Source organism: Herpailurus yagouaroundi, unplaced genomic scaffold (assembly GCF_014898765.1).
Source record: "Herpailurus yagouaroundi ecotype Mexico unplaced genomic scaffold, PumYag 100, whole genome shotgun sequence".
NCBI classification, from domain to species: domain Eukaryota; kingdom Metazoa; phylum Chordata; class Mammalia; order Carnivora; family Felidae; genus Herpailurus; species Herpailurus yagouaroundi.
The window spans coordinates 73,614,333-73,632,130 of NW_024412391.1; positions in this window are offsets into that span (position 1 = coordinate 73,614,333).

Sequence of the window (17,798 nt, forward strand, 5' to 3'; positions counted from 1 at the left end):
ACCTTCCAAAGACTATTCAAATTTAAATGTATTTTTAAAAATACAACAAAAAGGAGACATTGCCTTACATACTGTCTTTCAAATTGTTTAAAAAAATGTCACATTGTGTCTTTTCTGACCATATTCATAGTTCCTCTCATTCTTCTTAATGCCACATTGTATCATGTTTAATGAACCACTTTTAGTTGTTTTAATCAAATTCCTATTTACGATGTATATATTGGTTAAATAGCGTTTGGTTGAGTTTAAAATCTGCATGGGCTTGGTTAAGCTAAAAGAGAATTAATTGGGTAGATGCAGGGATATCACATGTAATCCCAGGAGGAGCTGAGAGTCCCCCCAAGGGAGTTGAAGGAGGACAGCAGTCAGCTTTGGTCAGTGTCTCAAAGCAGCAATATGGTTTCTAGAGCCCAATCACGAGTCAGCAGTTCTGCCAGTAAAGGGGCTGGCACACCACCCAATAGGTGGTTTATTCACAATGTTTAAATTATATTTCTTTTGCTAACACAGGCAATATGACACTCACAGATAATAATAAACATCTGAACACCACTGGCTACATAATGTGCAAGGCCCAGCACAAAATGAAAATGTGAGGCCCCTTGTTCAAATGTTATAAGAATTTCAAGATGGTGACAGCAGAGGACTAAACCAAGAACAGTGTCCTTCTAAACACAGAGGCTTCCGTGACTTTGCAGGTCACATGTTTAGGAAACCAGCCCTGATTTGGAGTATCTACCAAAATTGCATAAGTTATTTTTTTACAAATGTTACCCCAAATTGTAAGTTAAAACTATACATCTGAAATTTGAGTGTGTGTGCATCTTTACTTGTCCTTTCCCCCCAAGAAAAATTTTCCTAGAAAAGTTTGAAACCCTGTTATGTATGGGACACTTTTACTAGCTAAAAAAAGGGTACAGAATAGAAAGCACATATGGTCAAAGTAAAAATATTTTTTGTTTCATCTTTAATTCAAAGTTTGGTTTTGCCAGTGCAGGCCAAAGTATATTTATTCCTAGGAGTATTTATCTCCCCAGTTGAACCCATATGTCACTATAAATCAGTGTTGCTATTTGATAGCAAAAAAGCAGCAATTTTATGGTTGGTTTAGCAGATGAAAGATTTAACAGTAAATTATTCAAGACATGTGAATGTTCTGTGTTAGTAGATAAACACACCTGAGACTACATCAGTAATCTAGTTACGTGAGATACCGTGTCTTTAAAATTTAGTCTATTTGTTTTGGTTTGTTGACAATCAAGCTCTTTATTTTACTTGAAATTCTTATAGATCCATAAATTAAAAGCAAATGTCTATGTTCATCTAGGATATGCTTCTGTTTATTAAAGACTGTCAGGATGCCCTAACTCAGTTAATATCTTCTCCCGCCATTCAGCAGCACAGTAACACAAATGTAGGGGGAACTGCTAACATTAGGGAAACAATCTAGAAAGCATGAAAAATTTTCAAGTGCACACTTTTTTTTTTAATTGTCAAATTCTTTTATTTAGATTTTCTTTACAAAGTCTCTGCCTCGTTGGTTTTCTTGTCATGAATTACTCCCAAAATTCTTCTTTTTTTTTCAATGTTTATTTTTTGAGAGAGAAAGAGAGATAGAAAGAGAGAACGTGCAAGCATGGTAGGGGCAGAGAGAGAAAGGAGGACATGGAACCCAAAACAGGCTCCAGGCTCTGAGCTGTCAGCACAGATCCTGATGTGGGGCTCAAACTCATGAACCGTGAGATCATGGTGTGAGTCGAAGTTGGACCCTTAACCGACTGAGGCACTCAGGCGCCCCTTACCTCCAAAATTCTTACTAAAAAGCGACAAAGTAGTAGAAAGCAATGGATGAAATACTATTAGCTTAACAAGTAATTATTTTAATCAACTTGGAGGAAATAATATGTAGCGTATCTAGATCTTATAAGCAATTTAAGCTATGACAGTCTCACATCACTTTTCAAAGCAGCTTTTAAAAGGCAGGCCAATTCATAAAACTTATAAAAAGCTATATTTTCTCTTTAGCTAATACAATGCACTTTTTTTTTTTTTTAATCAGTGTTTAGGCATGACTGCTCTCTATGGAGATTACACATATATAAAGAAAACCTAAAAGTGCCTGGGTGGCTCAGTCCATTTAGCATCTGACTCTTCACTTCAGCTCAGGTCATGGTCTCATGGTTCATGAGATAGAACCCTGCTTGGGGCCCTGCACTGGCATCTTGGGATTCTCTCTCTCCCTCTCTCTCTTTCTCTGCACTTCCCCTGCTTGTGCGCACGTTTGCTCTCCCTCTCTCTCTCAAAATAAATAAATAAACCTAAAAAATAAAAAGAAGAAAACCTAAAACGAGTAGCAGCAGTCTTCCCAAAAAAGAAAGAATTACTTGTAGAAGTAACGAGGAAACCCGGGGAAGAAGTCTCTTAAGTGCACACACTGAAACACTGACGCCAATATTTTAGTAAGAGATCTAGGAGATTATTCGATTCAGATGGACTAACTTCTGGACCTTGGGCAACCCACCATCCTCTATTTTTGAAAAACCTAATATGTGCCATGTAATCACCATTTTGTAGACATAATGTGGCTTCTCTCCCAACCTCTCACAATAGACGTCCACCGAAATAGTATAGGCTACTCAGCACTTGCAATTACAAATTTCTCTACACACATTAAGAACACAAATCAAGGCTTCCTGGCACAGTTCCTGGCATAGCAAGGTGCTAGCAACATCTTTCTTTCATTTTAAGTAGATTCCACACCCTACATGGGGCTTGAACTCACGACCCTGAGATGTAAGAGTTGCTCTACCGACTGCCACAAAAACATCAATTTTTGAAGAAAACACTTCATAGCTGATGATGCAGAAGCTTAGCAAGGGTTAGTGACTTATCCCAAGGCAAGCATGCTGTGGTTGTGGCATAAGTCTGCGCCTTCCGAGACCACCCGTCCTCTGCCTGTCGTCAAGCTGTCTCCTAGCGTGGTGGCCTGTGATACCTGACATGTCTATGACAACAAACATGATATATGAGTTGAGAAGCTATGGGTTCAACACCAGTGGGGCCCTAGCAAGCTGTCATCGAAGTAAATTCTGTGCTTAGAACATTATCATCAGTGCCAATCAACACCTAAAACTGATTCCTGAATTTGCCGACTTGGATAACTGTTTTTCAAATCCTTTCTTGCATACTAAATATTCTTTAAATCTTTTACAGAAGTTAAAATTCTATGTACTATAAAATGGAGGTGATATTTCAAAATCACTTTATTTAATTAACATAGTTGATGGTCCTGGAAAATATCTTCCCTTTCAACATTGGGTCTGATTTATCTGATTTCAAAATCTAAATTTAATGAAAACACGACCATCTCTAAAACTCAATTTTATGATTCTAGACAGTGTAGCTACTCTGCCGCCAATTTAGCAATTGTCAACACTTAGCATAACTTATTACGTGACACGCTTTTGACATCCACTTACCCATATAAAAACGTATCATATTGTAGGGCGCCTGGGTGGCTCAGTCGATCGAGCATCCGATTTCGGCTCAGGTCACGATCCCGCGGTCGGTGAGTTTGATTCGAGCATTGCATCGGGCTCTGTGCTGACAGCTCAGAGCCTGGAGCCTGCTTCAGATTCTGTGTCTCTCTCTCGCTGCCCCGGAGAGAAAATGCCACCAAATCCACTAAAGTGGGCACGGAGAAGCAAAGTAACCGCAATTTCCAAGTCCACGTAATAAGCCTGTCGAGAAGCTTAACCGTCAGAGTGCTTAGAACAGTGTGTGGCCCATTGTAAGCCTCCTGGGGAGGTGAGTTATTACTACTCAGCAAATTGCACAGATCACAGAGGAGCGCTGAGTTTTGAACCTTTGCCTTAAAGCATCAGGTAATATCGCTTCTCTGTTGCTCTTCCAAACTGCCCCATGCCAGCCTTTTACCTCAGTGTGCCATGATTTCCAGCAGGATAATGTGTCCCCAGAAATTTGAGGAGTGGATTTCGGAGTGCAGAATGGATCACAGTTTCATGAGAAGGACATAGGGCCTGATAGCCACATAAGACTATTTCCCCCTCTCCTTTTATTTTATTTCTTTCAATGATTGCCTTTTCTATTTGTAAATACATATATGACATAAAAATATTGAAAAAAAATCCCCTAAACTCTGGATAAGGAAGACAAGACCTAAATTGCATAGCACTTACCCAAATCCACAAGGTAAAATGTGGTCACTTCATCTAGACTGCATTCCAACTGGTTTTAGATGTGACTGGGGACAATTAGGAAATCAAACTTCTAAAACTGATGTTACAAAATATAGTTGTAAAAAGCATACTTCATGGGCACCTGGGTGGTTCAGTCAGTGAAGCATCTGTCTTCGGCTCAGGTCATGATCTTGCTCTTCCTGAGTTTGAGCCCCACATTGGGCTCTGTGCGGACAGCTCAGAGCCAGGAGCTTTCTTCAGATTCTGTGTCTCCCTCTCTCTGCTCCTTCCCCACTCACACTCTGTGTCTCTTTCAAAAATAAATAAACATTAAAAAAAATACCTCATATCTGCTACAATCTACTTACAAATAAACAGGTTTTTTTTTTTTATAACATCTTTGTTCATTCTGTCGTGATTTAACATTTCTATTATATACTTAAGTAAAAAAGTATTATTTCTTACGTAGCCGTGTTTAAGTATATGCTTTTAGAAAATAGTGCATTTAAAAAGTTAATTATTCTCTATTTTGCATTCATTGTGATATGTGTGAATTTTATAATTAATTATTTAAGATTACCTATTTATAAAGTAGGTTTCCTTAGTAACTGGAAGAGTAATCATGTATTCTAATTTCATTTTATAAAGTATTGTATTCTGAAGACTTTTATTTGAATAAAATAAACACTTACATTAAAGGATTGCTTATTTCATTATCCTTATATAGTATCAAGAGCAAGTTAATGGATTCATGCGTTTCAAGGAGAATATAGACCTTAGTAAAGAGTTAGGTGAGACCAATGTATCACCATTTTACCTGCTTATACTGAATGTACACCATGAAAAGAGGCATTATTCATCTAATCCTGTTTTACAAAATAGTCTCTACGGAAAATAAAGACGTTCTGAATGTGTGAAACCACAGGAAATGATAGTATGACATTCTTTTTGCTTGTTAAAATATCCTGTCTAAATAGAAAGCCTTTAAAAAGGCAAGATTAGTAATCCCACACATGTAGTGTTAAGAGATTTAGTAACTAAATCTTAGGTCCAGGAAAATGCTGTTGACATCACAAAAGGCTTTTTTAGTTGTACTAATGAATTCTTCATACTCTAAATGTAAGAAGTGCATTTACTCATATAGACACCCTCAAAAATTTTAGCAAAGCTTCTCGTATATTGTCACATGTTTGTGACAAATGGGAGACAATGTATTCCTCACGTGAAATTTTTACTAATAGGTGTTCAAATCATTAGGAAGCTTTCTTGATTGTTCAATCAGTCACCAAAAGTTCAATGGAAAATCACTAAAACGACAAAATTTTAATTGAAGCCCTAATTTGATTAACCTAACTTTCAGAAAAGTTTTCATCATAAAAGTTAAAAGTCATGTTATTTATTTTTTTATATTTTATTTATTAATACTTCAGAAATAAACAAGGTTATATTTTACCCTTTACTTTTAAGTATAGAGAATTCAACCTCCAAAATGGTGTCACCTTTTTTGCTAAAGATCTTTTCAAGGATACTTTAGGCATGTTGCCTAGTAGCTGAGCAAAAAGAGGGTAAAATGCACTTGGAATGCCATGTAAATAGAATGAGAATCTATGTTACTTTAGTGCCAGTTTCCTAAAACTCGATTTTTTTTTAAATTTTTTTTTTCAACGTTTATTTATTTTTGGGACAGAGAGAGACAGAGCATGAACAGGGGAGGGGCAGAGAGAGAGGGAGACACAGAATCGGAAACAGGCTCCAGGCTCTGAGCCATCAGCCCAGAGCCCAACGCGGGGCTCGAACTCACGGACCGCGAGATCCTGACCTGGCTGAAGTCGGACGCTTAACCGACTGCGCCACCCAGGCACCCCTAAAACTCGATTTTTAAGACCACGATAATTCACGTGCTCTAAAGAAAGTGGGAGGGAAATATCCTGTAGTATTATTGGAATCAGCATGCGGACTTTACTGACTTTTCTCTCCAGGGTTCCAGTTTATTTCTACTGCTCCCTGGCTTTCCATCATCTGTGTAAATCCTGGGGATGCACTTCTCCTTCTCCAGGTTTCTCTCACATGTTCTTCCTTATGCTCCTGTGTCTTTCTTCCCTTCTTTCCTGCACCTGGGTTTTACTCTTATCAATTGGTTAATAGATAAATTAATAACCACTAAGGTATAAGCCCACTTCTCCAGCTCAGTCAGGATTTAGATATCTTATTAGTAGCAATTCACACACAAAAAAGACAGTTGCATTAAAATGATTCCAGAAGGTGAAATGTGAAGCAAAAAGTCCAGCTACAAAAGGGACATGTTTTGGGCACTGTCCCTCAAATTATATGCATATGGGCACCCCTTTCCTGTTGTCTTGTAGATCTGACTGTGAGTTTACATTAAAATAGAGTTAAAATGCCTTCTTATAATGCAAGAAAGAAAAGCAAAACGGATAGGGAGAGTTGGTGTAACATTTTATCAGCTTTTCTTTAATACTTAAATTCTGAAGGGATTTCCAAGTTTAAGAAGTGATAGAAGTTCTAAATTTCTCAAAAGGTTAATTTTCTGGACATGAGAACTTCTTAACTCACCTAGAAAACTATTTTTTGTTCCCTTGACAATAATTTCCCAAAGGTGGTGAGTAATTTCTCAGTGATGGGTCCAACTCTCACAGCCATTTGTTTGAAAGTATGCCCCGTACAATGAGTTGGAAATGGAGCAATTTTCTAGAAAGATAATTCAGCAAACATTTTGTTCCAGGTAAATCTCTGCAAAGCAGAATATGTTGATAGAGTTACTCCTACATAGACTTTATAAAAGGCAGGCTACATTTCCTGTCAAAATTAAAATCCCTGAATTATTGATGGATTTATATTAAGTAATAAGATTACTGATGTCCTGAATCCCACTTTCATGCCCCTACAAGGGACTTTGACTTTCTACTGTGTTTTGAAATTTGAGCCGTGTATTTCCACCAGGGAAGCCAAAAGCTGGGAAACTGAGAGTGGTTTGTGCTGTAAGTGGTCTTTAAGCAAGACCCTCAGCACACACAGACCCAGAGAAATATCCTTTGTTTCTCATTACCGTGGCACAGTCCAGATTATTGTTGCCAAATCCACCACAGAAAGTGGGAATTCCTGGGGCCCCTGGGTGGCTCAGTCGGTTAAGTGTCCTACTCTGGGTTTTGGTTCAGGTCTTGATCTCATAATTTCGTGAGTCAGAGCCCGGCATCAGGCTCTGTGTTGACAGAATGGAGCCTGCTTGGGATTTTCTCTCTTTCTCCCTCTCGCTCTGCCCCTCCCCACTCACACTGTCTCTCTGAAAATAAATAAACTTTTAAAAATTAAGAAGAAGGAGAAGAAGAAGAAAGTGGGAATTCCCAAACAGCATCTCTGATCTATAGCACCATTCCCCATTCCCCAGAAACCTACAGCTCTGAGGTCTCAAATTACAAACCCCAGGGTCTAAAGGGGGAGAGATCTTCCTTCACCGTGCCCTTCCCTTACCCTCTCTGCTCTCTACCTAGAGCTGCACAGTCTAGATTCCTGTCCATCTCTTTGCTCAGTGGGCTCCCATTTTGGAATCCCGTGGAGTTGGAGGGACAAGCTTTCCCATCAGGTAAATGGCACTCTGGACACTAATCTGGGACTGTTGTACTGTTTCCACACTGAATATGTCTGTTTTAATACCAGGAGATGACAGTAGAAGAGAGGCTACAAATCATAGGACAATTCTTTTCTCTCTTGATTGAATTTTTATGGTTCTGATATTTTTTCATGACTTCATATGCTCCAGACACTATACTGATTGCTTTACATGGATTATTTTGCTGAGTTTTCATAATAACTAGATTAATCATTAAAACTGTGTCTATTTAACATGTTAAAAAACTGAGTCAAAGAGATGCGTTATGTTGCTTGAAGCCAAGGAGGATGAGATACTTGGCAAACAATGATATAGTTCCTAGGCAGAAAATGTGGAACCAGTCTGGGTGGTTCAGTTGGTTAAGTGTCCAACTCTTGATTTCAGCTCAGGTCATGATGTCAACATTTGTGAGATTGAGCTCCCCCATCGGGCTTTTCGCTGACACCACAGAGCTTGCTTGGAAGCTTCTCTCCCCCTCGGTCTGCCCTCCCCCCCCCCGCCCCCCGCTTATGCTCTCTCTCTCAAAATAAATAAATAAACTTAAAAAAAAGAAAATGTAGAACCAAATCCAGATATGTGATTCCAAAGTATATATGCGTAATGATTGGGCTGTTATTTTCCTATGCATAGATTCACCATGGTGTCCTTACTGGGTGTTTGCTCTGTACCAGGCACCGTTGTAGGTGGTAGAAATGCAGTGAGCAAAATCACAACAGGATTTGTTGAGCCCAGAGCTGCTTCCATTCACTTCCTGATGTGAAACCACAAATCAGAGTACAGAGCGGGCCTTAAAGGTAGGAGCCAGGGTCAGCTCTTCCAGCCAAGCCTTTCAGCTGGTGGAGTCATTAACTTCAGTTCTTGCTCCCTGTAAGGCTGACCTAACCTCAATGAGGTTCCTTAAAGACAGATTGTGTCTAGTTGGCAAAACCATATGCCTGGTAGATAGTATATTGTGCTAGCGTCATTGTTTTTTTATTAAAGAAACTTTTTATTTTAGAAGAGTTTTAGATTTATAGTTAGAAAGTAGTACAAAGTTTAGAAAGTAGTACAAAGAGTTCCCATATACCTCATATTCAATTTCCTGTCTTATTACCCTTATATTAGTATGGTACATTTCTCAAAATTAATGAATTAATATTGATACATTATTATTAACTGAAGCCCACAACACATTTATTCAATATGCATCCTTAGGCTCCTCTTGGCTGTCACATTTTCGCAGATTTTCCTTGTTGATGACCTTGAGAGTGTTGAGGAGTAATGGTTGGTATTTTGTTGGCAATGTTTCTCAAGTGGGGAATTGCCCAATATTTTTCTCATGATTAGATTGAGGTTATGCGGGAGGAAGATCACAGAGATGGAGTGCGTTTTCATTGTATCATATCAAATGTACGTACGATCAACATTATTTATCATTGTTAATGTTGACCTTGAATGTGTAGCCGAGGTGCTGTTTTTCCGATTTCTCTACTGTTATTCCTTTCACTTCCTTTCCATAGCTGTATTCTTTGGAGGGAAGTTACTATACATAAGGAGTAGAGTTATGTCCCACCTCCTTAAAAGAGAATATCCACCCTAATTGTTTGGAATTCTTTTGCATGGGACATTTGTCTCCTCATTCCCGTTTATTTATTCAATTTTTCATTCAATTATACAATCAGCATGGACTCATGGGTAACTATTTTATACGTTGGGTTATAATCCAATGTTACTTGAGTTATTTTGTTTTACAAATTGTCCCCCCAATGGCCATTGGAAGCTTTTTCAGTTGGTTCCTATCTCTTTTTGTCATACCCTTCATTCTAGATTTTCTTTTCTTCTCTTTCTTTCTTTTTTTTTTTATGTATTGTTTTCTTTCTGACACTACAAGGTGCTGTAGGCTCATCTTTTATGTTCTGTCTCCTCTCTGGAATCAGCATTTTTCCAAGGATCCCTGGTTCTTTTTATTGAAGAATGGTTTAAGAAACTAAGAACTGGGTGCCAGCTGTGTTGTTGCACTAGAATGTTGCTGCTTTTAAGCTCTTTATTCTGACAAAGCAATGAATTATATGTGTATTCTATGTAAATACATATGTATAGATAATTCTGTTTGTATTTATCTGTACCTATGTTAAGCTAAACACAAATTCAAATATATTACCATATGGCTCATTCCAGCCTTCTATCTTTGCTTACTTACCTATTAGCTCCTAATTATGAGAGTTTTTTTTCCCCTTCAAAGTAACTGTAACTCCTTCTCCTGCTAATACACCATAAGGAATTGAGGATGAAAAAATGAAAAAAAAAAACCACAATTCTGCTCTTGATACTTTTAAAATTATTCTCCACACAGCTTCCAGAATGATCATTTAAACCCATAAATCAGACTATGTTACTTTTATAATTAATAACCTCTATGGATTCCCTTTGCTCTTGGAATAAAATCCAAATTCTTTTCCTTGGCTTAAAAGGTCCTGAATAATCTCTCTTCTGTCTACTTTTCACTTCGTGATCCCATACACTCCTTCTCAGGACTTCCTTTCTAGTTATAGAGCTTGCCTGTTTTTCTGTTCCTTAAACCAATCAAACTTATTTTTGATCACTCCCTTGGGTATTTTTTCTGCCTCGAATAATCTTCCCTGCAGTCCTCACATGGTCAACCTTTGGGCCTCAGCCTGTCACCTCCTCAGGGACATATTCTCACATTATAGATCCAGTATTGCTGGATCCTCTAGTTACTCTATCTCACTTTCCTGTTTGTTTACTTCCTTGCATTTGACAAGATCTATACGTTTCTTGTTAATCACATATTTACTTGTGAATAACTGTTCTCACCTCTAAGAATGTAAGCCCCGCGAGGGAAGGACTTTCACTATGTACTTTACTGCTGTCTCTACCTCTGAGGTGCCCATTTCTAACTTGACCTACACTGTTGGCACTCTCTTCTATGAGCTATGGCTCTGCACCCAATTCCTTTGTCCCCAGTGGGACTGCATACTCTTGTTTATTCACCTACAGAGCAAGAATGATTATTTGGATCCATAATTGACAGTCTGTAGGTTATGGGTTATTAAAATAGAGCTACTATATCCAGGGATAATATGTATGGAACAGTCTTGCAGGTATGTTGGCAGGTGGAGTAGAGGGAGAACATGTAGGATTTGGTAAAAAAAAAAAAAAGTTTCCTACTAAAAAATAAATTTTCTCTGTTCTAGTATGGATATTCTTCTTTTATACCTTCCATAGCCAGCATGATAGACACATGAGAAATTTCAGAGGGTTGAAACACCAAACCAGGGTAAACCAGGAAAGGGTGTTTCTTTGGGTAGGGTTTCTGGAGATGGGAATAAAATTGCTTTAAGGGTGGTAAAAGGCATGATTTCCTGGGAAAAACAGGGAATGGGTTGAGTCCTTAGCATATGCAGGGGATTTAGATGCATGTGTGGAAAGGAAATTAAAACCACGAGGATGCTTTCTCTGAATTAAAGTTCTAGGAAAAGAGATGTGATTGCTCATGGAAAGATTAGCAGAAGGCATAGTCTAGGATGGAGGCAGTGGTATGAGAGGTTCTAGACCTGCTTGAAAGTCAGAGTTTTTATCCGGGAGAATGTTGCAGGCAAGGCTGTTGAACCCTGACTATACACCAGAGACTGTATATAGATGCCACAGGCACCACTTTTTAACTCTTTAGCTTCCAGAAGAGTCTAGTCTATGCCACTTTAATATTTTGCCTAGACCTTTGGAGTAGTTTCCTATTGGTCTCCCTGCTTCCATTTTTGCTCACAGGGAATCTATACACAGCAGCCAGAGTGATATTGTACAAATTGAAATCAATTAATGTTACTCCTTTGCTCCTAACTCTTCACTGGATGCCTATATCACCCAGAGGAAAGTGCAGACGATCCACCAGCTCCTGTGTGTCTGTGACCCCCACTGTCATTCTCACTGCACTTCTCACTGCATTCTCCCACTTGCTGTGTGTGCCCTAACTGCATTGGCCTCCTCCTTGCTCTGGAACAAGCAAGGCAGCCTGCTGATGCAGAATTTTTAAATCTGTTTCCCCTGGACCAGACTCTCTTTCTCCAATTATATGCACTGCTTGCTTGCTCCCTTGCCTCATTCAGAAATAAATGTCATCTTCCCTGAGCATTCCACTTAAAATTGGAATCCTTACTATATGTTAAGCAACTAGAATTTAAATAAAAACTAGAAACATGAAAAAATAAAATAAAAAGATAAAATTTGAATCCTTGCACCTCCATGAGGGTGGAAACGCTTCTTCATTTATTTACTCATTTAGGAAATTAATCACTTACTATATTCTGGGAACTGGGGATAAAATAGACAAAAATCCTTGCCTTCATTGAGCTCATATTCTAAGACATAGAGATGTAGAGAAACAAAATTAATAAAAGTGTGTGTGTGTGTGTGTGTGTGTGTGTGTGTGTGTGTGTGAGAGAGAGAGAGAGAGAGATAAGGGTTAAGAGGAAAAACAAAAAAGGAGTAGACAGTAGAGATCCTTAGTAGAAATTTACATAGGCAGGTGTCCTTGAACCAACATCTCTTACACTAACATGCATTACTAATATAATGAGAAAAAATAATGAAGTATGGGGGCACCTGGGTGGCTCAGTCGGTTGAGCATCTGACTTTAGCTCAGGTCATGATCTCGCGGTGAGTTCGAGCCCCACGTCGGGCTCTGTGCTGACAGCTCAGAGCCTGGAGCCTGCTTTGGATTCTGTGCCTCCCTCTCTCTCTGCCCCTCCCCCACTCATGTCTCAGAAATAAGTAAACATTAACAAAATTTTAAAAATAAGGAAGTATAAAAAACATATTTTTTACCATTGGGTTAGCTCCTGGGTGGGTTTTAAAACTTCCCAAATTATCATTATGTATTTCTGTTTATCTACTTTACTGGGGGCAATACAAACTAGTGTAAAGGTATACACTGTGTAGTCCAAAAGACTGGATTGAATTTCATTTCTTAGACTTCCTAGCTATGTGACACTAACATACTTTACTTCATTTTCTTATCTGTAAATGGTAGTACCCACTGGATTTTTAAAATCATTTTTATTTTGAAGTAATTTTAATCTTACAGGCAAGCTACAGGGTTTTAGAAAATTCTCGTATGCTCTTTACTCAACTTCTTCTAATGTTTACACCTTACATAATGATTGAATTTATCAAAACTAAGAAATTAACATTGGTACAATACTATAAATTAAACTATGCTTTTTACACCAGTTTCACCAGTTTTTCTATGATTGCCCATTTTTTGGTCTATCATCCATCTGGGTTCCCACACTACCATTAGTTTTAATGTTTCCTTCATTTCTTCCAGTCTGTAACAATTATTCAGTCTTTTCTCATCTTTTACGACCTTTTGAAGAGCATTAGCCAGATATTTTACAGAATTTCAGTCAATTTGGTTGTATCTGTTGTAATCTCAGAGTTAGATTGAGGTTATTTCTTTTGAAATCAAATGCATCTTTTTTTAAAATTTGTTTTGAGAGACAGAGAGAGAGAGAGAAAGAGATTGAAAGCATGCAAGTTAGGGAGGGGCTGAGAGAGAGGGAGAAAGAGAATCCCAAGTAGACTTCACACTATCAATGCAGAGGCTGATGTAGGGCTCAGTTTCACAAACTGTGAGACCATGACTTGACAGACACTTAACGAGCTGAGCCACCTAGGCACCCCAAGGTTATATCTTTTGCATGGAGGGCCACAGATAATTATTCCTCTCCCTGCATCATATCTCAGGCAGTACATGATATTGATATGTGATGGTAACTGATCATTTAATTACAGTAGTATCTGTTGGGCTTCTCCGTTGTAAAATGACTTGCTTTCTGCTTTGTAATTAATAAATTTCTTGAGAGAGATATATTGAGCATATAGTGAGCAAATACCCTGTTCTCAAACTTCACCCACCAATGTAAGCATCCATTGGTAGACCTTGACTGCATCATTACTATAGTACTCTACTGGTCAATTTTTTTTTTAATGTTTTATTTATTTTTGAGAGACCAAAAGTGGGAGGAGGGGAAGAGAGAGAGGAACAGAGGACCCGATGCAGGCTCTGTTCTGACAGCAGTGAGCTGGATGTGGGGCTTGAACTCTGAACTACGAGATCATGACCTGAGCCAAAGTTGACTGAGTCACCCAGGTTCTCATCTAATAGTGTATTTCTATTTGATGGAGTCATTCAGTGGTTTAAATACATTAAATAATGAGTTCGAGCCTTGTGTCAGCCTCTGTGCTGATGGCTCAGAGCCTAGAGCCTGCTTCGGATTCTTCGCTCTCTGCTCCTCCCCCACTCATGCTCTCTCTCTCTCTCTCTCTCTCTCTCTCAAAAATAAATAAACATTAAAAAAAATTTTAAATACATCAAATAATGAAAGCACAGGAAATTCATAATACATGTTAACTATTTGTATTTTATTAGTGAATATTAATTATGGCTGCTATTTATTGAAAGTTTACCATGTGCTGTATACTCTTACATATTTTATAAATATAACCTTCTCTAATCATCACAACAGCTGTATGAGGAAGACGTAATTGGTATCTAAATTTCACAGAGGAAGAAAGTGAGACACAGCCTAGTGAAGCAAGAAAACCAAGAAAAGTCTTTTAGCCACTAAAATGAGACGACATTTGTTGGGAATGTTCTATACAGTCTGAATCTCAATACGAAAGGACATTAAGAAAGGCACATCATTCTGTCTGTTATTGCCAAAAAAACTATAGCCCAAATCTAATCATGAGAAAATGTCAAATTAAAATTAGAAGAGTCTGCAAAATAACTGACCAGCACTCTTGACAAGACACAGATAACCCCTTTTACCATCCTACTCCATCCGTGGTCCTATATTTGTTCCTAGTCATGCAAAGTCAGCACCATCAGGAAGCCTAAAAAAGGAAGATATGTCTGCTTTTCAAAGTTTAAGATTTAAAAAAATCTAAATACTATTAATAAACATGTAACTCTGTTTATAACTTAAAATTAGTAGAACCATTCCATTTTGAGAAAGAAATTAGAAAATTTGAAAAGTAGATTATTTAATATAAAAAGACCTTCTCAAACAATGTGTACCTTGCTGAGAAAGACTGAGAGTGCTTTAGAGATAAGTGTGTATGGTAACCATTGGGATCTTGATTAAATATTGTTTGTGTGGTTGTTATTCCCGAACTCCCAGCTTGTCCGTTCTCTACAATGTCTGCTTTTTCCACTTTATCCACAGAGCGGAGAGGCAGGGAGGGGTAAGGGTAGAGAATATTTGCTTCTCATAATTCTGAGTAATAAAAGTAGTTACAATTTTCTGATTTAGGCCGTGTTAAAAATGCCTCTTAGGCAAAATGCATGCATTAATATGCTTAAATCAAGACTCATTGCTCAAGCTCATCATTCCGTCCCCTGACCAGTCACCTGTGCAACAATGCCAGCTCCTTGTGTTTCTCCTTCATGCCTTTCTGAGATTTTAGGTACTTGAGCATATTGTGACCCTAAATGAGTTGAACTGTTTTGTGCAGACTCTGTTTTGTGTCAGTGGACAACTCTGCTTCTTGAATTTTATTTGGTAAAAAGAGAAATGAGAGATGAAAAGGGAGACTGTGTTCTCTCTTGGGTACAGGTTGCAGCTGTTGGATTTTCACACCTCTTTTTTTTTTTTTTAATTCTTTGATTGTTCAGAGAAGTCCTTAAGGTGGGAGAGAGAGAGAGAGAGAGAGAGGGCACAAATGATCAAGTAACACAAATTTCAATCTATAAGCGCTAAAATACCATTGGTATTTATTTCCTTTGTATGAATCTAACACAGATAGAGCCTCTGTTCTGCTGGTGGGACGTTCAATCTCAGTCATTGTTGGGATTCAGAGCTCCATGTGGTTGCTAACATTCAAGATCTGCAGCAAGAAGGGAGGCCACTGGTCATTGGTCCTCTCGGTGTCATTGAGTGACATTGTCCTAGCCTGCATACAGCCTTCCTTTGAGTCTGGGGACTTTATAGTTCCCAAGTCTTCACTGAGGAATGTGGCTCTTTGGAAGGTCTGAATGCTCTTGTGCCTAAGACAGAGCCTCCTGGGAGCACCATGTACCTCGTACAACTAATGATGTGTTTTAATGTCTTAGTTTTCTGTCTCTTTCTCCCATACTCTTTCACTTCTTCTGTCCCTAGGATGTATTCAGCTTCTACTTGGAAGGTTGAAAAAATTCCTGGGGCAAGAAAGTACTTATGGGTCTACTCTACTGCTTAGTATCGATAAGCAGAGGAAAACCGAAAACAAAGCAAAACAAATTTCTTTCTCAAAAGTTATCTCACCATAATTTCTTGGGAAGATAAGCAATCCCTGCATTGCTTATTGTTGGCGTGCTGAGACGTGCTTAGACCTGATGGAGGAGGATTTTAGGAAAACTGCAACGTATCTGGTTTGGGCAAGAGCTGTTGTCAATTTCTGAGACAGCATAAAACACAATGAGTAGGTTTGAGGGCATACAATGAGATTTCGGGTACATTGAATGTATAATACCTAAGAAACGTTATTATGCTTTGTCTATCAGAGAGGTGAGGGTAAAGCTCAAGGCAACAGTGAGGGGTTAAGAAAACATTATAAAAAGTTAATGTCAATGTGGATGTGGCACCTGAGTCCAAAAACATGGTTTGTACTATCCAAAGATAACATGGGGATTTCCCTCTGAATTTATCAGAAGGAATGTATTAAAACTGTATTTCAACTGTAATTTAGTTTTGCAATAGATAATATTAATCTTTTATCCATGCACTCAACTGTCCCCACATTCATAAAATATTTACTAAATAACTTCTACGTGCCAGTCACTGTTCTGGACTTTAGGAATAAATCAGCAAACAGCAAAGAGCCTCCATTTGCTCTGATGCAGTACACATTCTTTTTGGGATGACAAAATAAATAAGCAGTATGCAGCATCGTCAGATATGAATAAGTGATATGGGGAAAATTAAGTAATGGAGGATAATAAGGAGTGGTGAGGTGGGTAAAAAATTTTATTTTATTTTTAAAATTTTGTTAAAGTTTACTTATTTTCAGGGAGAGAGAAGGGGTAGAATGAGTGGGGGAAGGGCAGAGAGAGAGGGAATCCCAAGCAGCCTCCACACTCTGCACTGAGCCCAATGTGGGGCTTGATTTCTTGATTGTGAGATCATGGCCTAAGCAGAAATCACCAGTTGGACATTGAAATGACTGAGCCACCCAGGTGCCACACAGATTGCCATTTTTAAGAGACTGTGTAAGATCTCAAGGAAAAGATGACCTTGGGACAAAGGACTAGAGAGCAAATATTTAAAGCTCTGTGGACAGAGGAAGGCAGAATGTACCAGGAAGAGGGAATGGTGAGTATAAAGGACCTGAAGCATAAGTATGGCTGGTATGTTTGAAAAACAAGTTGGCCAATGTGGCTGGAAGGATATGAATAAAGGGGAGAGTACTAGGAGGTAAAAAGGGTTGGTATAATATCATGTAGGACTTTCTAGGCCCTGGCAAATCTCTGCCTTTTTCTTTAATTAAGTTGGGAAGTCACTGGATGACTATGAGGCAGACAAGTGACATGATCTGATAGCAGCATTCTGGTCACTTCCTGTGTAGCAAAAAAAGTGAGGCAAGGGTGGAAACTACCAGAACAGAGAGAAGGCTATGGCAATAATCCAAGCAGGAGATGCGTGAGTAATCATACTCAGTGTGGGAAGTGAGAGGTGTTTGGATTTCAGATCAATTTTGAAGTTGAAGACACTAGAATATGCCACTGGATTGGCATTAGGTACAAGAGAAAGATAAGAGTCAAAAATGATCCAAAGAAATCTGACTTTACCAACTGAAGGGGTAAAGTTACTGTTAAACGAATTGTGGCACACAACATGAGTCGTGTTTTGGGTCAGGGTAGAAATAAGTATTGATTTTGAATATGCTAAATTTGATATAACTATTAGATATTATATAGGCTGAACATTTAAATT